We start from the raw sequence: 25781 nt of genomic DNA, 5'->3' as shown, positions 1-25781 counted from the left end.
ACAGGGGAGACATGTGTGAGACGTGTTAGTTACAGGGGAGACATGTGTGAGACGTGTTAGTTACAGGGAAGACATGTGTGAGACGTGTTAGTTACAGGGAAGACGTGTGAGATGTGTTAGTTACAGGGGAGACATGTGTGAGACGTGTTAGTTACAGGGGAGACATGTGTGAGACGTGTTAGTTACAGGGGAGACATGTGTACGACGTGTTAGTTACAGGGGAGACATGTGTGAGACGTGTTAGTTACAGGGGAGATATGTGTGAGACGTGTTAGTTACAGGGGAGATATGTGTGAGACGTGTTAGTTACAGGGGAGACATGTGTGAGACGTGTTAGTTACAGGGGAGATATGTGTGAGACGTGTTAGTTACAGGGGAGACATGTGTGAGACGTGTTAGTTACAGGGGAGACATGTGTGAGACGTGTTAGTTACAGAGGAGACGTGTGAGACGTGTTAGTAACAGGGGAGACATGTGTGAGACGTGTTAGTTACAGGCGAGACATGTGTGAGACGTGTTAGTTACAGGGGAGACGTGTGTGAGACGTGTTAGTTACAGGGGAGACATGTGTGAGACATGTTAGTTACAGAGGAGACATGTGTGAGACGTGTTAGTTACAGGGGAGACATGTGTGAGACGTGTTAGTTACAGGGGAGACATGTGTACGACGTGTTAGTTACAGGGGAGACATGTGTGAGACGTGTTAGTTACAGGGGAGACGTGTGTAAGACGTGTTAGTTACAGGGGAGACATGTGTGAGATGTGTTAGTTACAGGCGAGACATGTGTGAGATATGTAAGTTACAGGGGAGATATGTGTGAGACTTGTTAGTTACAGGGGAGACATGTGTGAGATGTGTTAGTTACAGGCGAGACATGTGTGAGATATGTAAGTTACAGGGGAGATATGTGTGAGACTTGTTAGTTACAGGGGAGACATGTGTGAGATGTGTTAGTTACAGGGGAGACATGTGTGAGACGTGTTAGTTACAGGCGAGACATGTGTGAGACGTGTTAGTTACAGGGGAGACATGTGTGAGACGTGTTAGTTAAAGGGGAGACATGTGTGAGACGTGTTAGTTACAGGGGAGACATGTGTGAGACGTGTTAGTTACAGGGGAGACATGTGTACGACGTGTTAGTTACAGGAGAGACATGTGTGAGACGTGTTAGTTACAGGAGAGACATGTGTGAGACGTGTTAGTTACAGGAGAGACATGTGTGAGACGTGTTAGTTACAGGGGAGATATGTGTGAGACGTGTTAGTTACAGGGGAGACATGTGTGTGACGTGTTAGTTACAGGGGAGATATGTGTGAGACGTGTTAGTTACAGGGGAGACATGTGTGAGACGTGTTAGTTACAGGGGAGACATGTGTGTGACGTGTTAGTTACAGGGGAGACATGTGTGTGACGTGTTAGTTACAGGGGAGACATGTGTGAGACGTGTTAGTTACAGGGGAGACATGTGTGTGACGTGTTAGTTACAGGGGAGACATGTGTGTGACGTGTTAGTTACAGGGGAGACATGTGTGTGACGTGTTAGTTACAGGGGAGACATGTGTGTGACGTGTTAGTTACAGGGGAGACATGTGTGTGACGTGTTAGTTACAGGGGAGACATGTGTGTGACGTGTTAGTTACAGGGGAGACATGTGTGTGACGTGTTAGTTACAGGGGAGACATGTGTGTGACGTGTTAGTTACAGGGGAGACATGTGTGAGATGTGTTAGTTACAGGGGAGACATATGTGAGACGTGTTAGTTACAGGGGAGACATGTGTGTGACGTGTTAGTTACAGGGGAGATATGTGTGAGACGTGTTAGTTACAGGGGAGACATGTGTGTGACGTGTTAGTTACAGGGGAGACATGTGTGTGACGTGTTAGTTACAGGGGAGACATGTGTGAGACGTGTTAGTTACAGGGGAGACATGTGTGTGACGTGTTAGTTACAGGGGAGACATGTGTGTGACGTGTTAGTTACAGGGGAGACATGTGTGAGATGTGTTAGTTACAGGGGAGACATGTGTGAGACGTGTTAGTTACAGGGGAGACATGTGTGTGACGTGTTAGTTACAGGGGAGATATGTGTGAGACGTGTTAGTTACAGGGGAGACATGTGTGTGACGTGTTAGTTACAGGCGAGATATGTGTGAGACGTGTTAGTTACAGGGGAGACGTGTGTGAGACGTGTTAGTTACAGGGGAGATATGTGTGAGATGTGTTAGTTACAGGGGAGACATGTGTGAGACGTGTTAGTTACAGGGGAGATATGTGTGAGATGTGTTAGTTACAGGGGAGACATGTGTGAGACGTGTTAGTTACAGGGGAGACATGTGTGTGACGTGTTAGTTACAGGGGAGACGTGTGTGAGACATGTTAGTTACAGGGGAGATATGTGTGAGACGTGTTAGTTACAGGGGAGACATGTGTGAGATGTGTTAGTTACAGGGGAGACATGTGTGAGACGTGTTAGTTACAGGGGAGACATGTGTGTGACGTGTTAGTTACAGGGGAGACATGTGTGAGATGTGTTAGTTACAGGGGAGACATGTGTGTGACGTGTTAGTTACAGGGGAGATATGTGTGAGATGTGTTAGTTACAGGGGAGACATGTGTGAGACGTGTTAGTTACAGGGGAGACATGTGTGTGACGTGTTAGTTACAGGGGAGATATGTGTGAGACGTGTTAGTTACAGGGGAGACATGTGTGTGACGTGTTAGTTACAGGCGAGATATGTACAAGTTATTTACAATCTGACAGCAGGATTCCAGTTGATCGGAAAACTATTTTCCAGCATTCTGGGACTTTTCAAATTCAAGAGCAACAACGTCTTAAAGCCCATTCTGTCTGGTTCCAGTACTAAGATATTGTGCACAATTAGTTCACATGAAACAAGTCTGTTATGGTCTAAAAACGACTTCACAATATGTTTTTCAGATACAGAATGTGATTTTAAACAATTTTTTAATTTTTTCTTCATTCTTTTGTTGAAAACCTGGGACGTAAGCTTAGGAGCTGGCCCATTTCTGAAGCATTATTAGGCAACAGTTTTGCAAGAATGTTATCCATTTACAAGAGCACTATTTCCTGCCTTGTGCTACAGACGCCTACCTAGGTATCTTTCCAACACAGAATATCATGGGAACTTTTTGTTTAAAATGCTATGCTCTGTCTGAATCACAAAATAAAGTTTTTTGGGTTTGATATCCTTTTAAAGTTCATGCAGATGCACAGCTGATGGAGCTAATGTAAGAGACAAAAACTAAACACTATTGAAACCTGTGCCACCTGACCCCTGGGTTCCATGATCGCACCTGGTCCTTTTACCTATGGCCGTACAGAAACAAATAGACTACTGGCTCGTTAGTTTCAATAGTGAATGAGTTCGTTGCCAACCTCTACTATTGGTCTTTTTAAAGAAAGAAGATCAGAAAAAATAAAGGTAAAATTAAAATGGAGGAAAATTTGGGATAGAAAATTGATGAAGCAGCTGGAAGTTAGTTTGATGCGTAACCTCTTGCTAGGAACAATTAATTCAAGACCTTGCAAATCTAAAATGAATTTGCATTAATTAAAAGAAGTTTGATAATATCACACTGGTGACTAAAATGTTCCTGTGCCACATTTGGCTGTGACATTTGCATGTTTGCCAGCTCGTCAGTCTGCAGTGCCGTAGCCCTGGGTGCATGAGTGACAAACACTCCGGCAGAGATGCGTCAGCGTACAGGTACGCCTCTAATCCATATTCAGTAGAGAGCGAGGGAGGGGGCCAAGAGGGGCAGACAGTGGAGGGAGTCTGACGGCAAATAAATGGGTTTTAAGCTAAATTAGGCTTTTATAGGGAAATGTTTAATTGTTTGTGGGTGGAAAATAACACATTTAGGAAGAAAAGAGGATACATGAGAAAGAGTGGGGTTGTGGTTCTGCTACAGCTATATACTGTATATATTTCTCATAATATTTTGTTATTGCACTGTTGCTTGCATATAACCAAGTGTTTAACCCCAAAGATAAAGCTCAACATGTTTAAAGTATTCAGGCAATATTCTTTTTTCTGTTATAGAAGAATATTATTCAAAATGCTTGGTTAGCGCAGAAGAACATCAATTGTTTTCAGACTAGGAAACTATGACAAAAATGCAATGCGGCTCTCAATGTCCCTGTCCTTTGTGGTTGACTGATGCAAACATGTTAAAACATTAAGCAAGTTTTCTCTGTGAAAAAATCACAAAAAGACAAAGGCGCCTCCTGGTGTAATACGGTTGGTGAAAGAGATTTGTTAGGTTATCAAAAAGGTACTCACAAGTGGAGCAGCACCCAATTGTGCTAAATCAAACAGACTGGGATCTCACAGTGTCCCAGCTCACTGACACTGCAAGGAAACTGGTTTCTCCAATGTCTTGCCGGACTGACAGAGCTCAGACTCTCACAAAGAGGTTTACATAAAACCAAATTTTATTAATAAAATAAAAATCTCAGTGTCTCATGACACTAGATATTAAAAGAACAAGCAACGCGTTTCTCAGACTGCTGTCTGTTTCATCAGCGTTGCTTGTACCTTTTTGATAACCTAACAAATCTCTTTCACCAACTGTATTACACCAGGAGGCGCCTTTGTCTTTTTGTGATTTTTTCACAGAGAAAACTTGCTCTTAGATCCTGATTTCCCTGACAAACAGCTGACTCCAGTCATCATCTGTGTTCCTGATCATTGATCATCCTGGTATTTGATCACATTCATCATTTGGGACTATACCCACCCCAATTGGGACATTTACCATCTATATAACATTGCAGAAGAAGACAGCATTTCCAGATAAGAACCTTTCAGGAATTTCTTATTACTGTATTTGTTATTATTTGTGTTGTATCCTATGTTTCTCATAGTCCCATATTTATAAGAATTGTTTCATTTTTGTTTACATTATTCCGTATAGTATATTTTATTATAGTTATTATATGTAATATCTTGTTCTCTTCTCTCTTAGCCTATTTACATAGTAATCATATAGGGTCCTGTGCACCCCCTAGTAGTAACACACCCTTAGTGTTACTGATTGTTTGTTTTTATGTTAAAACATTAGCATATATGAAAACCCAGTTTGCTGCTGGGTTAGAAAAGGTGAATCAATGGACACAAATCCAGTGAATTTCTACATTTACAGAACTCCCAACTGTCCCAAACTTATAGTGGTTTGAGTGCTCTTTCACTTAAAGGGCCACTAAACCCAAAATCTTTCTTTCATGATTCAGATAGAGAATACAAATTTAAACAACATTACAATTTACTTCTATTATTTATTTTGCTTCATTTTTTAGATATCCTTAGTTGAAGAAAAAGCAATGCACATGAGTGAGCCAATCACACTAGGCTTCTATGTGCAGCAACCAATCAGCAGCTACTGAGCATATCTAGATATGCTTTTCAGCAAAGAATATCAAGATAATAAAACAAATTAGATAATAGAAGTAAATTAGAAAGATGTTTAAAATGTCATTCTCTTTCTAAATCATGAAAGAAAAAAATTTGGGTTTCATGTCCCTTTAAGTCGTGTCCATGGTTTCACCTCTCTATTAACAGCATTTAAACCAAGCTCATGGGCCACCCACAGACTGACCAACCTACCCTGGTCTGATAAGCCACACCCTTGGACTTTCTTGCGCTGCCTAGTCTCAATCTTGGACTAATATCCTAACTATGTCCTTGGATAACGCTGACTCCAGAGGTGGTTCTAGACTATAATCAAGGGGGAAAAAAGTTTACTAAATAGCTTTATGTCAAGAGAGCAGCAAGCACAGATGAATTACCCTAATTTTGCCACTTGTTACAGACGTTATTATCATTTTTAAATCCCCCTTATCCCTCGTTGACCTCTTTTGTTGCTCCATGTAGACCAGAGCTCCCAACCATGTTGCACATTGTAGTATTGCCATACTACTGCCTGCTGTCTCTCCTGCATCTTTCCAAGACTTCCAGGTTTACCAAGGACTCCCTAGCCACAAACAACCTGCTCAATCACAGCCCATCTTTCCTACCAGCCACGCCCACTTCCTGACAAACTCTCCCCTAACATGACAGGACCATGTTCCCTGTTTACCATAACTATGCCATAACTCTCTGGTTGGGAGAGAGAGAGAGCGCAAAAGAGAAAGGGAGAGAGCACAAAATAGAGGGGGAGAGAGAGAGTAAGGGGTGGGACTGCTGTACTGCAAAAAATGGCCCGTGTGAACGGGCTTTAGGACTAGTATATATATAAACAGTATATATATATATATTTATTTAACAAAATATAGAACCTATTCTGCTATTTTCAGAACATTGGTATGTACATAATGTCGTATAAGCTTCTGTATTTGCGCTTTTAATTAACCGTTCATGTTTGCTTGACCTGTTGGGTGCTTTTTTGGAAATCACAGCTCCATTAAAGTCTATTGGGGAATGCAATTATGCGTACGCAACTTTGCATAGTCTATTTTTTATCATGAGTATGCTTGCACTCAAACTCAAACTTTTTACTTTAAACTCATAAGCGCATAACGTACATCTAGAGGATGTAACACTTGAACGCAAGTGCAAAATTGCGCTCCACTCATAATCTATCCGATCATTTTGATAGGGTCTTAAGGAGCGTGCCTTTGCAGTCAGTCATACCTTCTAACACTCCCTACAGAAAAGCTGGGATGAGAAGGTTGGTGGCTTAGTGGGTAGGTGTCAAATTAAGTTGGGGTGGAGTTGGGTGGGTCTGGAAAGTTAATAAGGGGGAGCTGGAGTTAGTGGAAAACATAGAACGTTTAGGGTTGCATGGATATTCTCATATAAATATTGGTAACTATATTGTGTAGCCAATAACAAGGTACTACTTTATTACTGATTCCAAATAACCAACAGTAATATATCCTTGTGGGTATTTATACATTTAGTAATAATCTAAAGGCAGGTCTCCTATACATTCATGCATGGAAACCTTTAATAAATACAATATCAGTTAATGAAGTACTATAATTCTAAGCATTTGTTGCTTGTTTCATAAAAAAGACCTTTACCAAGATTTACAATAGATTTGGAGTTTATTGCTATTGAAAAAAGTTTTTTTTGTCTAAAACATCATCAGTCTAGAGATTACTATGCTCCGTTTATGATTGCAATGAATAGTATAGCCAAGGGGTGAATGTAGGCTACTTATTGCCCAGATGGCCCAACTAATCTGCCTGTTTTCTGTGGAAGGGAGAATCCTGACCCTACTTTGCAGTGATTCTTGGTTGTGCTGGAGCTCATTATTTTTACAGTAGTTACAGCAAACAAGGTTAAATAAAGAACATTTGACGTTTTCAAGGGTATCACAGGGCTGCAAAACACATTGACAGCTTTAAATGCTTTTAAAATATTTTTTGGAATGCAGATCAGCCTTTTTGCCATTTAGTATTTAAAGGGATATAAAACAGTATGTTTTGTTGTAATAAAATCACTAAGCAGTGGATTATACTTAGAAATCATTGTGAAATGTATTATTTATCTTGTGTTGTATTTGTATAGATTTTTATTGAGGTGTTTATAGGTAACAGTCTGTATATGTTCTCTCACAATGACAATATTTACATAAATGGTCAACCTAAACAGAAGGGAAAATGATAGATTCGTCAACAGGCGGAGCATATACAAATCAAATAAAACCTTGTTTTCTATATTATATAAACCTGCCATATTGTCTATAGGCCACTCATGGCCCTATATGGAATAGCTTAAAGGGACACTGAACCCACATTTTTTCTTTCATGATTCAGATAGAGAGGCCTATCTATCAAGCCGTCAACTTTCTTGCATTCGATGGCACCAATACGCTCGCCTAACATCACGGCCGAGAACCTGAATACGCTCTCCATATTTATTAAAAAAAAACGGAAAAAAGCTGTGCACCAAGTACGGAGCGATGACCAGCGGACTGTTGTTAACTAGCAGTCATCAATCTCGCTGCTATTTGGCTTTTTACCAACTTTATTTATACCCTCTCAGTAAACGCCACCACTATACTAAAATGTTTAACCCCTATCCCGCCACTCCCGGACCCCGCTGCAACTTTAATAAAGTTATTAACCCCTATCCCGCCGCTCCCGGACACCACCGCAACTAAATAAAAGTATTAACCCCCATTCTGCCGCTCCCGGACCACATCGCAACTAAATAAAAGTATTAACCCCCATTACGCCACTCCCAGACCCCACCACAACTAAATAAATGTATTAACCCCATTCCACCGCTCCCGGACCCCACCACAACTAAATAAATGTATTAACCCCATTCCACCGCTCCCGGACCCCACCGCAACTAAATAAAAGTATTAACCCCTATCCCGTCGCTCCCGGACCCCACCGCAACTAAATAAATGTATTAACCCCCATTCCGCCACTCCCAGACCCCACCGCAACTAAATAAAAGTATTAACCCCCATTCCGCCACTCCCAGACCCCACCGCAACTAAATAAATGTATTAACCCCATTCCGCCGCTCCCGGACCCCACCGCAACTAAATAAAAGTATTAACCCCCATTCCGCCACTCCCAGACCCCACCGCAACTAAATAAATGTATTAACCCCATTCCGCCGCTCCCGGACCCCACCGGAACTAAATAAAAGTATTAACCTCTATCCCGTCGCTCCCGGACCCCACCGCAACTAAATAAATGTATTAACCCCCATTCCGCCACTCCCAGACCCCACCGCAACTAAATAAATGTATTAACCCCATTCCGCCGCTCCCGGACCCCACCGCAACTAAATAAAAGTATTAACCCCTATCGCGTCGCTCCCGGACCCCACCGCAACTAAATAAACGTATTAACCCCCATTCCGCCACTCCCAGACCCCACCACAACTAAATAAATGTATTAACCCCATTCCGCCACTCCCGGACACCACCGCAACTAAATAAAAGTATTAACCCCTATCCCGTCGCTCCCGGACCCCACCACAACTAAATAAATGTATTAACCCCTAAACCCCTGGTCTCCCACATCACTACCACTTACTAAACCTATTAACCCCTAAGCCGCCAGCCCCCACATCGCCATAAACTAAATTAAGCTATTAACCCCTTAAAGGCACATGAAACCCCATTTTTTTCTTTCATTAATTAGAAAGAGTGTGCAATTTTAAACAACATTCTAATTTACTTCTTTTATCTAATTTGTTTCATTCTCTTGATATTCTTTGCTGAAAAGCATATCTAGATAGGCTCAGTAGCTGCTGATTGGTGCGTGCACATAGATGCCTCGTCTGATTGGCTCACCCATATGTATTGCTATTTCTTCAACAAAGGATATCTAAAAAATAAAACAAATTAGATAATAGAAGTAAATTTAAATGTTGTTTAACCCCTTGAGTGCTAACGACGGCTCAGAGTCATCGCTAGTACTTTCCCACCTTGAGGGAGATCTGGGGGCTCCCACCCACTCCTACCCCGGCGATCGGGCCTGCATACTGACAGGCTTTGCTGGGGCTTCACGTTTTGCGTGGTGACGTCACGAGCAATGACATGATGATGTCACCACACAACTTTACTAAAAATTTACAATACAAAGTATAGGGAAAGGTGGCATGCTGCTTAGACGCCTGTATCTCAGGCATCTAAGCAGCTACAGACCCCCAAAACCCACTGTTGGAAAGGTAATCGTCTAACCTTTCCAATGGTCTAAGTCTTTGGGATCTGAAAAAAAAATCAAATTAAAAAAACAAAACAAAAAAACAAAACAAACTTAAATAACCTTAGCACCCAGGTGGGAAAGTGCTTAGCACTCAAAGGGTTAAAATTGTATTCTCTAACTGAATCATGAAAGAAAAATGTTGGGTTTAGTGGCCCTTTAACCTAACAACCTGCTAACTTTACATTAAAATTACAACATCCCTATCTTATAATAAATTAAAAATTACCTGTAGAATTAAATTAAACTATATTAAACTATTAATTAACTTACCCTACCTATTATACTAACATTAAATTAAACTAGCAATTAAATTAACTATATTACATATTAAAAAACCCTAACCCTACTCAAGTTATTGGAATCTACAATTAAACATTACTAAATTACAAAAGAAAATAAACTCTAAGTTACAAAAACAAACAAACCACAATATCAAAAATAAAAAAGAATTACACCTGATCTTATAGCCCTATCAAAATAAAAAAGCCCCCCCAAAATAATAAAAAAACCCTAGCCTAAACTAAACTATCAATAGCCCTTAAAAGGGCCTTTTGCGGGGTATTGCCCCAAAGAAATCGGCTTTTTTACCTGTAAAAAAAATACAAACACCTCCCAACAGTAAAACCCACCACCCACACAACCAAACCCCCAAATAAAAACCCTATCTAAAAAACCTAAGCTCCCCATTGCCGTGAAAAGGGCATTTGTATGGGCATTGCCCTTAAAAGGGCATTTAGCTCTTCTACTGCCCAGACCCTACTCTAAAAATAAAAGCCACCAAAAAAAACCTTAAATAAACCTAACACTAACCCCCGACGATCCACTTACAGTTCCGCTTGAAGAATCCATCCAGCCGACAGGAATTCTTCATCCGGGCGGCCTCTTCCATCTTCATCCAGCCGGCAAAGTCTTCATCCATGTGGCCTTTTCTATCTTTATCCATCCGGCGAGGAGCGGGTCCATCCTGAAGACATCCGGCACGGAGCAGGTCCATCCTGAAGACATCCGACGAGGAGCTCCTCTTCAATACGGTCTCCACCATAAACTGGATCTTGAATGCAAGTGACGTCATCCAAGATGGCGTTCCTTGCATTCCTATTGGCTGAAAGGTTCGAATCAGCCAATAGGATTAGAGCCGCTAAGATCCTATTGGCTGTTCCAATCAGCCAATAGGATGAGAGCTCAATCCTATTGGCTGATTGGAACAGGATGACACCTTGCAAAAGGTGTCAGATAGAGCCGAATTTGTATTCGGAACATCTGTAATGGCGTAAGCATCGATCTGTGTCGGATTGAGACCGGCGGATCGTATGTTACGTCACAAATTTCAACTTTTGCCGGTCTGTAGGCTTTGATAACTAGATCGAATCAAGCTCGCCACAATTAAGCTGCGGAATTCCAGCGTATTTCAGGTTGATGGCTTGATAAATATTCCCCAGAGCATGCAATTTTAAGCAACTTTCTAATTTACTCCTATTATCAATTTTTCTTCATTATCTTGCTATCTTTATTTGAAAAAGAAGGCATCTAAGCTAAGGGGCCAGCACATTTTTGGTTCAGAACCATGGATAGCACTTGTTTATTGGTGCTGTCCAATCAGCAAGGACAACCCAGGTTGTTCACCAAAAATGGGCCAGCATCTAAACTTACATTTTTGCTTTTCAAATAAACATAACAAGAGAATGAAGAAAATTTGATATAAGGAGTAAATTTGAAAGTTGCTTAAAATTGCATGCTGTATCTGAATCACGAAAGAAACAATTTGGGTTCAGTGTCTCTTTAAGTTACTGGAGGTAAACTAAAATGATACAACGCCATTCTTGGGCATGGTTAACATATAGCTATAAGCATATTATCTGTATAACGGCAAGAAGAGACTAGCAACTACTAACATAAATGAGATGAACAATAAGTGACATAAAAATATATTAACAAAAATGATAAAGGCAAGGACTATGTTTGCGTGAGAGAATCGGCAGTGTGAAATAGTGGCTCATCTACCCTCAATATTACATATGACCAGGATTATAAGCAAACAGGTTTTAATATAAGTGAAGCTGCATATATAGTGGGTGTGGAGGTGAAAAATCAGCATGCCACAGTGATGTGTAAAATGAGCACGACTGGAGCATAAATTGTGATAGTTTAAACAAAAACATCTTATATAACAAGCTGACATATGTCTCAGTGAAGATAGTAGATATAGAGAATAGAGATTTACAATATGTGTGTCTGATACCTTTTCCAAACAGTGTAAGAACTATTTCCCAAGGAGCAGGACAAACCTATTAAGTAAGTATAGGAGGCTATTTTATACTTGCTAGGTTATGATATAAGAGCCTCTGTAAGGTAAATCTGCAGTCTTCCAGTAAGCAGATCCTATGTACATGTACTCTGCTACTGCATTTAATACTACATTAAAAAGTGGTAAACACTGGTATCTAAAAGCAGCAAAAAACTATGGTTACTGATATGTGAGATATTAGGGTAAGCATTTGAAATCCAAATATCCGTTAAACACCTTTGATAGAAAGATTATCATGACACATTAGTCGTAGGTAATCTAATGTCATATAGTGTAGACTACTTTTGTTAGTGCTTGAGAGAATTTACAGCTAATTTATAAATACTAATCTCGGAATCAGAGGTAACCATTGACTGCCAGAGTAGCATACAATAGAAAAGCATGACCTATGGAGGAGCAAGTAATACGCAATAACAATGACTTATAAGAACGCAAGTTACCCTACTAGTAGCCTTACAGGCTACAATGTGGAGCCTTTCTGCCTTCTGAATTCGCTGCCTATACTACAATATAATAAAGATTTAAAGGCAGAAACGTAAGGATATCGATTTCAGGATTTAGCGATATATAAATAGGAGCCCTAGTCTACCCATATTATCGTGGTGGAATAGAGTATAAGGCTGAAGGGAGAGACCGCTATGAGTATTTGGGCACATATGTCAACTAGCAAGGCGACATCATAGGGATGATATGCACACGATAATAGAAAAATAATCTCCAACGGGTGCAAACAAATAAGTAGTATACATACAAAACATTGCTACAGTCCTTATAGAGTTTATATGAAGGGCTCAGTATTAATCTACGACAAGCATCTCTTACAATCAACTCTACTATAGATCAGGGGTTGTGTATTTAATAAAACTTATCAGCTCCCTAAGGCATTAGATCAATAAAATGGTGTAAAGGGGTAAGTCCACAGTTCGAAATCTAGGATGGCATCACATCTCACCTGATGCCCTCTCTACGAAGTGGTGCCGTTATGAGACCAGCCAGAATGATGTCCGTGATGGCAAGACTGCTCCTCCGCTGCTGGTGTGGATAAATGTAGGTAGCTATGGTGGACATCGGATTCAGCAGCTGATCAACCACTCGGTCCTTGTGAGGCATGCTGAATTTTAAGGGTCCCTGAGCCCAACCGTGGGAGCCGGCCACTACCCCCCGGTCCGGTGCCAGAGGTGAGTGTTGTATTTTCATATCCCCCTCATAACAAGGACTGGAATTGAGTAGGTGATAAAGCGATGTGTTCTTTGAGCTTGATGGTGGCTCTGTGCTGGCTACCAACCCGGGCCACGCATGACTCAGATCCCATACCGTACAGTTGCCAGGAGGTGTGTCAATATAGTGTAATATCTTGGGTATGTCAGTGATACTGCGGTCGTGTACTTCAAGCATAGGAGTTATCTCAGGGCTATATCTCACAAGCTGTTACGATGACATAGCCTCTATGTCTAGATCGGTCTCCGGCTTGGCTTCTGCTTTTCGATCTGTACACCAGACTGTCATAATGAGATCGGCGATGCAGCTGTCTAGTTTAGATTCAAGCTGTAGCAATACAATTTGTATAAGCTTGTTAGGCTCCTCCATGTTATGTATTAGCTTGCGTTGAGAAGAAGGCAGTCTTTTAGTGACGGTAGCCCCTGGTTCACAGGGGGGGTGCTGCAGATCTCGTTACTAGGCCGCCACTTAAGATCTCAGCGGTCCAGATCTGGGCCCAATGATCATAAGTTCTGCAATATAGATATCAATCGATTCAGCACTGCTTCATCTGTCTAATATTGAGTTGTTTCTCTTCTGATGTTGCAGAGTTATCTTGATAATCACCAGTATTTATTATTTTAAAAGGATTTTACCTTAATATCTTTTTTTAACTTTATCAAGGGGACTGTGGTCTCTACAGGAAGGAATGTATATCTTCATGTCATAAATCTTCTAGAGCAACTTTAGCTGGCTTACTTTTCAATAAAAGCTAGGGAAACAGGAAGTCAGTTTCTTGCCCAAGCTCAGAAGTGGCAGAATGCAATTTAAGTTCTCAGCATGTAGTTGTCCTTAACTCACTATCGCCTAGATAGTGCGCTAACTGTAGTGCAAACGCATTTTTTTTATGCTCCCTAGAGCGTCTTCAACCCCTCTAGCCTCACCAGTCCTCATGTTATTAAATAGTATTTAACAATATCAGGACTAGTTAAGCTAGAGAAGCTAAAGCCGCTCTAGGTAGCCTAAAAAAAACATATCACATTTGCGCACAACTTGTAATCTAGGCATATGGGTATGGCTACAATGAGCTCATTTGGCAAGAAAACAAGTAAGTTGTTTGCTGCTTTTAACAGAAGCTGTTTACTTTTATGTCTACTTTGAATTTAACATACGTATATTATTTTACTTAATGAGCACTGTTTCATATCTCTTTAATTGCTGATTTGTACAGTGTGTATGTGTGTGGGTATTTAATATCCATTCAGTTATAGTGACATTAACCAGTAATTAGCTCTGAGCACAAGCTTATTGACTTCTGCCCCTAATTAGCCACATTATTGGAGACCATGAACATAGATTCCATCACAATTTTTAAGAGGTGTATCCTGTAATGCTTTTGTTTTGCAAATCCATGTTAGCTGTACTAATAAAAGGACAGTGTTAAATGGTTTTGATGCATTTTTTTTTCATGGCAGCGCTTACTTGTTGATATACACTGCAAGTTTAATGTCCTTTTGATTAAATCTTACACATATCTCAAACATTCTGTAAATTATTTACTTTTTGAGTGCCTACCACCTTTGCAGGAAGAGTTTTACCTGTATCTACTAGCTTTCCGTAAAGAATACTCTGCAATTATTTTTTAACCTGCAAACCTGTATTTTAATGAATAATTCCATAATTATTACTGAAAGGTTGGATGCAACACATGACTTTGGGTGACTAGGATCACCTAACTGAACTATAGATTGACTAGAAAAACTCAAGCTGTTAAACTGCAATACAGCTCAGAAGGACATTCAAAGTGAGATGTGGCTAACGCTTCAAATTGGAATCCACTTAAAATACAGTTTTGGAAAAGGTTCAAGAGGAGGACACAACTGCAGGTTTTTTTGGAGATGCTGAAAGTGTAGGATGCAGCTGTTGGCAGACATTCATATCCTTAGGGTGGGATTTGCTGTACCAAGCCATCAGGAGCTGTTGGGAAGATGGTGCCACTGCCAGGCAGGAATGTAAGGAAGCCGGGGGGAAGGGAAGAGACCTCCTATATACTCCATCAGACTCCTAATGACTTTGTCAGTGTGTTAATCCTCTGGAGGGAGGAGAGAAAGTCCCCTATCTGCTAACAAATTATCTTTCCGCACAGATGACCCATTATATAGTGAAAAACAATTCATCAGTCACTAATAGGGACTGTTTTTAGAGAAGCGAGAGCAGATGCACGCCCATTTGCCATACACCTGTGTGTGTCCAGATTGCATTAAAAAAGGGGTGATTCTGGCCTTTATTGTATATTAACCCCTTGCATCCCATGCTGTTCAATGCTATAAGTAACCTATAAGAAGGTAAAAAGACCAGGAAATCTGATGATGGAGCGTTCTATAAGAAAATGTTACTTCTGCTTCATTTCATTTGGCAGGCATGCATTAACCATTTGGTTTTCAGAGGCCTGCAGTACATTGTGCTGCAATTTATTCTAACCCTCTTTTTGGTAGCCAAAGTGTTAAAAGAGAGCTGTGACCACCCAATATGCCGCAGCCAAGTGTCTCATCTGAATTTGCATCATTTCATCTCCTTGATTATGGATTCATTATTTATGAATTACCCTAAGCTTGAATCACCAAAAATAGGCAGGTGAGAAGGAATGAAGGAAATGCGCTCAGCATTTGAATGTGCTAAAGCTTACCCAATAACATAACGATTAGAACCCTTATAGGAGAAAGTAATGAATTATCACAACGATATCATATAATAATAAACAAATTATTCATGGCATTTGTTGCTTCCATTTCCTGATTTTAAATTAAAGAGACACCAAAATGTTCAATTAGACATTTATTATAGCATTTACTGCAAATGTTTTTATGTGGATTTTCATATAAGAAATATGTTTTTTATATGCAGATTGGAATCTTACCATTCAGTACAACAAAGGCATTATAATATTTGAGAACAAAATGTCTACCATATGCTTTGTATTTGCATTAAGAAATGCTTCTCCACACGTCTGTCAGCGATGCACTCCCTGCATCATTACATTTCCTGTAAATAACAATGCTTTTAGTGCTATTTGCAACATGCCTGAACTTTTACATTTTTAGATATTTCCTTGTAATAACTTGGTATGGATCTTGTTGGTATTTCAGAACTGCAGATATGAATTATTCATTGAGCTAGAGATTAGGTGATGATGCAATATCTTTGCGGAATTGCAATAATGCTCAGTTTTGGAATTTCTTCCTTTATAATACTCCAGATCACTGATTACTCAATAACCAGGATCCTTCACTAAACTAAAAGTAGGATAGATGCCTTGGACACAGAACTTTACATTTTGGTGGTGACTTCCTTGAGGGTCACAGAAAAAAAGGAACAAATGCAAGTAAAACTCTTAGCTATACAGGAACCATAAATTGAATTATAAATGCAGAACTCCCAGCATTTTTATAACATAACCTGCAACTGGGAGGAGAAGCAATAGTTTGGCAATCTGGGGAAGGAACCAGGCATATCTTGGGCAATGTCTGGCAGATCTATGAGCAGGGTCAAAAGATCATTAAATTGAAAACGGACATGCTACTAGTGTAGAGATTTTGAATTTCTGTCCCACTGTCTCTCCACTGCCACTCTTTCTACCCTATTAATTACCAAATTTGACAAAATGTAACAGGGAACATAATTGCCGATCCAGAAATCATCCAAGTCAATCAATGAACCTTCCAGGCCTTTGCACTGCCCTAACTCCACCTATAGGGTTGCCAGTCATCCTCCACAAAAATACTGGATTATCTGTAGGTGAAAGGGAATGGGTGGTATGTTGGGTCACCAGTTTACTGCCAGTAGTATACACAGAACAATCTTTTATACCACTGTAGTTGGCAGTAAAACACACAGAGCAGAGATTTAATCCCCATGACGCCAAGAAAGACATGCACAGTAGTGTATTACATCTCCCATGACTTACAATAGCATATAAGACAGTGATTGTTCCCCCTTCTTGGATGCCAGCAACACAAACAGCACTATGTGCACGTGTAACTTCTTTCTGTGCCATGTTTGTTATGTAGACTGACATAGGATGCCTTTATATGTAGCTGTCGCTTAGGGGACATTTAAGGGTCCAAATATTTTTGCATACATTTAACTAGACAGCTAAATGAATGGATTCACCAGTTGAATACTGGACACCTGGCAACCCTATCCACCCTAAAACTCACTGCTCCTCCCTCCCCCTATTTTGGTCCTAGATATTAAAAGTAAGATGTTGGGAGGTATGGAGCTTAGTAGACACATTTTTATTTGATAGAAACTAGTACATAAATAGAGAAAGGAAGGACACAACTCTCAGATTGTTACTGTAGGACTGTAGGACCGTTGGGAGATCTGGAAATATAAAAGTACTAGTGCTTGATTTGCATATAACTGACAAGACCTCAACGATCTCCAGAATTACATAAATAATCTAGGGGTCTATCTATCAAGCTCCAAACTCGCCAGAAACACCAGTTATGGAGCAGCGGTCACAAAGACCGCTGCTCCATAACCTGTCCGCCTGCTTTGATGAGGCGGACAGGAATCGCTGGAATTCAACCCGATTGAGTACGATCAGGTTGATTGACACCCCCTGCTGGCGGTCCATTGGCTGCGAGTCTGCAGGGGGCGGCGTTGCACCAGCAGCTCTTGTGAGCTTCTGGTGCAATGCTGAATACGGAGAGCGTATTGCTCTCTGCATTCAGCGATGTCTTGCGGACCTGATCCGCACTCTCGGATCAGGTCCGACAGACATATGATAAATAGGCCCCTAGATCTCAATGTTTAAAGGAGGACTATTAAATGGTACAACAAGGATGATTTATTAGCATCCCATGGTTATATTTTTGACCTCACAGCAGCGCAAATTTAATCCAAATGAAATAAAGCGTGAAATAAAGCGTGTCTCCCCCCGTACAACAGTTTTTAACATGCACATTATAAGAATGCGTTTTATTAAATAATGTTGTACAGGGGGAGACACGCTTTATTTCATTTGGATTAGATGAAGAGTCTAAAACCTTGTGTATTTGAAGGTAAAATTACCCCGTAAAAATGTGCTACCTGCATGTTCAACTGTGCAGGCGCGCATCTACATGGCTACTTTAAATGCCAAGAGTAATTTAGTTCTCCGCCGAAATTTGCTACCTGTGCGCATGCTTGTAATTACGTAATCGCGTTCCACACATTCTTTTCATACTAAACCCAATGTTTTATTTCATGATTCAGGTAGAGCAGCAATTTTAAGCAACTTTCTATTTTACTCCTATTATTCATTTTTCTTCATTCTCTTGCTATCTATATTTAAAAAGCAGGAATATAAAGCTAAGAAGACGGCCCAATTTAGGTTCAGCACCCTAGATAGTGCTTAATTATTGGTGGCTACATTTAGCAAGCACTATCCAGGGTGCTGAATCTAAAATTGGGGGGAATAAAGAAAAATTAATAATAGGAGTAAATTAAGTTGCTTAAAATTACTGCTCTATCTGAATCATGAAATAAAAATATTGGGTTTAGTGTCCCTTTAAGGAGCTGACGGTAAGCGTTTAAGGGGTGTAATTGGGATTTCTCTTGGTATCCTTTGTTGAAAAGCTGAGAGCTCACAGCTCATATATGTATATGGGCCTTTGATTGGCTAATGGCTCTCATGTGATACATAGGACAGGGAAAATGCTACTAATTTGAAGCTGAAATAAAGTTTTATTGCATTGTCTTTTTCTTTTGCATTAGTTGATTTATGTTTTGCATATAGTAGAATAGGTTGTTTAATATTCTTTTAATTGAATTTGTATTTCATGAATCATTTGTGAAAGGTATTGAAGGAGTTTTTATGAAGCTGATATTCTGCCCCTCAAGAAGCAAACTGCTAGAGGTTTCTACATAAATTTAATTTGATATAAAGGGATAAACCCCACACAGGTTGTTTTGTGAATCAGATAAAGCAAACAATTGTTAAAAACCCTTTCTAATTTACTTCTATAATCACTTTTTCTTCGGTCCCATGGTATCCTTTGTTGAAGAGATGCCTAGGTAGGCGTCTGGAGCACAACAAGGCAGGAAATAGTGCTGCCATATAGTGATCTTGCAAATGATAACAGTCTTTAAAAAGTGCTGCCATATAGTGCTCTAGAAATGGGCAGGCTCCTAAGCTTATGTCCCTGCTTTTTAACAAAAGATAGAATATGAAGAACATTTGATAATATAACTAAATTAGAACTTTGTGTAAAATGTAATGTTCTGTCTGAATCATGAAATAAAAAAATTGGGTTTCATATCCCTATATCTTCCAGCTTACTCAAGGCGAGATTACATATACGGCGCAGGCTTTAGCGCAATTGCTGAAACCTGCCCCGCCCGTAATTTCACCTTGCACATTGGGGTATTACGTAAACCCCGACGGCAGTTCATAAAGTGCCGTAAGTCGGATAAACTAGCGATGTCCAGAAATGTGCGAAAATGCAAATCTCTAGAGTCGCCAGTGACTTACGGCACTTTAGAAACTGCCGGCACCTAAAAAAATAAAAAAAAATCAAATCTACTGTAAAAGTCTAACCACCTCCCAAAAATAAACCTGATGCCTAATTAAACTATTAACCCCTAATCTGCCATTAAACCACATCACAATAAAGCTAATAAAACTAATAAAACTATTAACCCCTAATCTGCCAAACCCACACAACGCAATAATCCTAATAAATCTATTAACCCCTAATCCACCAAACTTCCACAACACATAGTAACTAATTAAATTACTAAGCTCCCAAACCTAACACCCCTAAATTAACCCCAATTACCTAAATTAAAAAATACTAAGTTACAATTAAAATAAAAAAGATAACATTACTTTAATAAAAATAATAATTAATCTAAGATTACAAAAAAAAGTCTAACATTACATAAAATAATAATCCAAAGTATCAGAAATAAAAAAATTAAACCTAATCCCTATGAAAATAAAAAAGTCCCAACCAAATAAAAACACCCCCTAATCTAATACTAAACTAGCAATAGCCCTTAAAAGGGACTTTTTGTAGGGCATTGCCCTAAGTTAAACAGCTCTTTTACCTTAAAAAATACTAAGTCCCCCCTCTAACAGTAAAACCCTCACCCACCAAACCCCCCAAAATAAAGAAACCTAACACTAAAAAACCCTAAACTACCCATTGCCCATAAAGGGGCTTTTGTTTGGGCATTGCCCTTAAAAGGGCATTCAGCTCTTTTACTGGTCTTATAAGGGCATTCAGCTCTTTTACTGGCCTTATAAGGGCATTCAGCTCTTTTACTGGCCTTATAAGGGCATTCAGCTCTTTTACTGTTTTACTGGCCTTATAAGGACATTCAGCTCTTTTACTGGCCTTATAAGGGTATTCAGCTCTTTTACTGGCCCTATAAGGGAATTCAGCTCTTTTACTAGCCTTATAAGGGCATTCAGCTCTTTTACTGGCCTTATAAGGACATTCAGCTCTTTTACTGGCCTTATAAAGGCATTCAGCTCTTTTACTGGCCTTATAAGGGCATTCAGCTCTTTTACTGGCCTTATAAGGGCATTCAGCTCTTTTACTGGCCTTATAAGGGCATTCAGCTCTTTTACTGGCCTTATAAGGGCATTCAGCTCTTTTACTGGCCTTATAAGGGCATTCAGCTCTTTTACTGGCCTTATAAGGGCATTCAGCTCTTTTACTGTTTTACTGGCCTTATAAGGACATTCAGCTCTTTTACTGGCCTTATAAGGGCATTCAGCTCTTTTACTGGCCTTATAAGGGCATTCAGCTCTTTTACTGGCCTTATATGGGCATTCAGCTCTTTTACTGGCCTTATAAGGGCATTCAGCTCTTTTACTTGCCTTATAATTGCATTCAGCTCTTTTACTGTTTTACTGACCTTATAAGGACATTCAGCTCTTTTAATGGCCTTATAAGGGCATTCAGCTATTTTACTGGCCTTATAAGGGCATTCAGCTCTTTTACTGGCCTTATAAGGGTATTCAGTTCTTTTACTGTTTTACTGGCCTTATAAGGACATTCAGCTCTTTTAATGGCCTTATAAGGGCATTCAGCTCTTTTAATGGTCTTATAAGGGCATTCAGCTCTTTTACTGGCCTTATAATGGCATTCAGCTCTTTTACTGGCCTTATAAGGGCATTCAGCTCTTTTACTGTTTTACTGGCCTTATAAGGACATTCAGCTCTTTTAATGGCCTTATAAGGGCATTCAGCTCTTTTAATGGCCTTATAAGGGCATTCAGCTCTTTTACTGGCCTTATAAGGGCATTCAGCTCTTTTACTGGCCTTATAAGGGCATTCAGCTCTTTTACTGGCCTTATAAGGGCATTAAGCTCTTTTACTGGCCTTATAAGGACATTCAGCTCTTTTACTGGCCTTATAAAGGCATTCAGCTCTTTTACTGGTCTTATAAGGACATTCAGCTCTTTTACTGGCATTATAAGGGCATTCAGCTCTTTTACTGGCCTTATAAGGGCATTCAGCTCTTTTACTGGCCTTATAAGGACATTCAGCTCATTTACTGGCCTTATAAGGGTATTCAGCTCTTTTACTGGTCCTATAAGGGCATTCAGCTCTTTTACTGGCCTTATAAGGGCATTCAGCTCTTTTACTAGCCTTATAAGGGCATTCAGCTCTTTTACTGGCCTTATAAGGACATTCAGCTCTTTTACTGGCCTTATAAAGGCATTCAGCCCTTTTACTGGCCTTATAAGGGCATTCAGCTCTTTTACTGGCCTTATAAGGGCATTCAGCTCTTTTACTGGCCTTATAAGGGCATTCAGCTCTTTTACTGGCCTTATAAGGGCATTCAGCTCTTTTACTGGCCTTATAAGGGCATTCAGCTCTTTTACTGTTTTACTGGCCTTATAAGGACATTCAGCTCTTTTACTGGCCTTATAAGGGCATTCAGCTCTTTTACTGGCCTTATAAGGGCATTCAGCTCTTTTACTGGCCTTATATGGGCATTCAGCTCTTTTACTGGCCTTATAAGGGCATTCAGCTCTTTTACTTGCCTTATAATTGCATTCAGCTCTTTTACTGTTTTACTGACCTTATAAGGACATTCAGCTCTTTTAATGGCCTTATAAGGGCATTGTGCTCTTTTACTGGCCTTATAAGGGCATTCAGCTCTTTTACTGGCCTTATAAGGGTATTCAGTTCTTTTACTGTTTTACTGGCCTTATAAGGACATTCAGCTCTTTTAATGGCCTTATAAGGGCATTCAGCTCTTTTAATGGCCGTATAAGGGCATTCAGCTCTTTTACTGGCCTTATAAGGGCATTCAGCTCTTTTACTGGCCTTATAAGGGCATTCAGCTCTTTTACTGTTTTACTGGCCTTATAAGGACATTCAGCTCTTTTAATGGCCTTATAAGGGCATTCAGCTCTTTTAATGGCCTTATAAGGGCATTCAGCTCTTTTACTGGCATTATAAGGGCATTCAGCTCTTTTACTGGCCTTAAAAGGGCATTCAGCTCTTTTACTGGCCTTATAAGGGCATTAAGCTCTTTTACTGGCCTTATAAGGACATTCAGCTCTTTTACTGGCCTTATAAAGGCATTCAGCTCTTTTACTGGCCTTATAAAGGCATTCAGCTCTTTTACTGGCCTTATAAGGACATTCAGCTCTTTTACTGGCATTATAAGGGCATTCAGCTCTTTTACTGGCATTATAAGGGCATTCAGCTCTTTTACTGGCATTATAAGGACATTCAGCTCATTTACTGGCCTTATAAGGACATTCAGCTCATTTACTGGCCTTATAAGGGCATTCAGCTCTTTTACTGGTTTTATAAGGGCATTCAGCTCTTTTACTGGCCTTATAAGGGCATTCATCTCTTTTACTGGCCTTATAAGGACATTCAGCTCTTTTACTGGCCTTATAACGGCATTCAGCTCTTTTACTGGCCTTATTTTAAGAGTGCCCAGAAATCCCTAATCTAAAAATTATTATTAGCTAAATTGTTATAAGGGAGATGTCCCTTTTATTTTATATGTTATAGTGGATATATTCTATCTGTATTTTATTAAATTGTTACCTTGACTTTATCTGAATGGTTTCACTTTGACACATTAGTTATCTTTTTACATTGGCTACATAATATTTACCAGATTTGGTTTATATCTCAGGAAATTGCACTATATATTATTTTTTGATGTTATACTAACATCTTCCTTTACACTAACATTTACTCTATAACAAATATTTTTTGATGTTACACTAACATCTGTTTTTTATTTGATTTTAAACAAAGACACGTTAAAAAACACGTTAGAAAACACCTTTGAAAAACACTTTGCAATTTTTGCATAATATTTAACCCGTGCTTTTAGCGCTTAACTATTTTCACTAGCTTTTTGCACATCACGTTTTCTAGGAGGGGAAACCACTAGTTGCGCAGGGTTCTTATATCCTCTAAGTGCGTCTACTTTCCTTCTCTGTACTGTTAATTTAGGGGGTGTTAGGCTAGGGGGCTTAGTAATTTAATTAGTTATTTGCATTGTGGGGGGTTGGCAGATTAGGGGTTAATAGTTTTATTAGGTTTATTGCATTGTGGGTTAATGTCGGGTTAGGGGTTAATATACTTTATTAGGTTCATTGTGATGTGGGTTAATGGCCGATTAGGGGTTAATATACTTTATTAGGTTTATTGTGATGTAGGTTAATGGCCGATTAGGGGTTAATATACTTTATTAGGTTTATTGCGATGTGGGTTAATGGCGGATTAGGGGTTAATATACTTTATTAGGTTTATTGCGATGTGGGTTAATGGCAGATTAGGGGTTAATATACTTTATTAGGTTTATTGCGATGTGGGTTAATGGCGGATTAGGGGTTAATAGTTTTATTAGGGTTATTGTGATGTGGGTTAATGGCGGATTAGGGGTTAATATACTTTATTAGGTTTATTGCGATGTGGGTTTGGCGGATTAGGGGTTAATAGTTTTATTAGGTTTATTGCGTTGTGGGTTAATGGCGGATTAGGGGTTAATATAGTTTATTTGGTTTATTGCGATGTGGGTTAATGGCGGATTAGGGGTTAATATACTTTATTAGGTTTATTGCGTTGTGGGTTAATGGCGGATTAGGGGTTACTTTATTTGTTATTGCGGTGGAGGATTGACAGTTAGATAGATATTGCGCATGCTTTACCTGTTAGTTAATATCTTCTTGCAGTTACGGGAGTTATGGTGCTCACACAGTTTCTCAATTTTCGCTTCATAAGTCCTTGCACTGAATATGTGATACCAATTTGCGACGCGGTTCCATGTTAGCTTATGGGAGTAAAAATTGCGGCCGACGGGTGAAATATACGCACCACATTTATATGCGGCGCTGTATATGTGATACCAAAAATGCATAAAAACTGGTGTCACCGGCTTTTGCGGGCGACGCCGCATATCTAATCTTGCCCTCAGTTTTGTGAATAGGTTCTGTTAAATTTAGACCATTAACCCCTTAATGACCACAGCACTTTTTCATTTTCTGTCCGTTTGGGACCAGGGCTGTTTTTACATTTTTGCGGTGTTTGTGTTTAGCTGTAATTTTCCTCTTACTCATTTACTGTACCCACACATATAATATACCGTTTTTCTCGCCATTATATGGACTTTCTAATGATACCATTATTTTCATCATAGCTTATAATTTACTATAAAAAAATGGAAAAAACATACTTTTTCTAACTTTGACCCCCAAAATCTGTTACTCATCTACAACCACCAAAAAACACCCATGCTAAATAGTTTCTAAATTTTGTCCTGAGTTTAGAAATACCCAATGTTTACACGTTCTTTGCTTTTTTTTGCAAGTTATAGGGCCATAAATACAAGTAGCACTTTGCTATTTTCCAAACCATTTTTTTTCAAAATAAGCGCTAGTTACATTAGAACCCTGATATCTGTCAGGAATCCCTGAATATCCCTTGACATGTATATATTTTTTTCTTAGAAGACAACCCAAAGTATTGATCTAGGCACATTTTGGTATATTTCATGCCACCATTTCACCGCCAAATGCGATCAAATACAAAAAATAGGTAACTTTTTCACAATTTTTTTTCACAAACTTTAGGTTTCTCACTGAAATTATTTACAAACAGCTTGTGCAATTATGGCATACATGGTTGTAAATTTTTCTTTGGGATCTCCTTTGTTCAAAAACAAAAGCAGACTTATATGGCTTTGACGTTGCTTTTTGATAATTAGAAGGCCGCTAAATGCCACTGTGCACCACAAGTGTTTTATGGCCAGCAGTGAAGGGGTTAATTAGGGAGCATGTAGGGAGCTTTTTGGGGTAATTTTAGCTTTAGTGTAGTGCAGTAGACAACCCTAAGTATTGATCTAGGCCCATTTTGGTATATTTCATGCCACCATTTCACCGCCAAATGCGATCAAATTAAAAAAAAAAGTAAAATTGTTCACAATTTTAGGTTTCTCACTGAAATTATTTACAAACAGCTTGTGCAATTATGGCACAAATGGTTATAAATGCTTCTCTGGGATCCCCTTTGTTCAGAAATAGCAGACATATATGGCTTTGGCGTT

Source organism: Bombina bombina, chromosome 8 (genome assembly GCF_027579735.1).
Source record: "Bombina bombina isolate aBomBom1 chromosome 8, aBomBom1.pri, whole genome shotgun sequence".
Taxonomy (NCBI): Eukaryota; Metazoa; Chordata; class Amphibia; order Anura; family Bombinatoridae; genus Bombina; species Bombina bombina.
The sequence above is the reverse complement of the archived record's forward strand: the minus strand, read 5'-3'. Positions refer to the sequence as shown.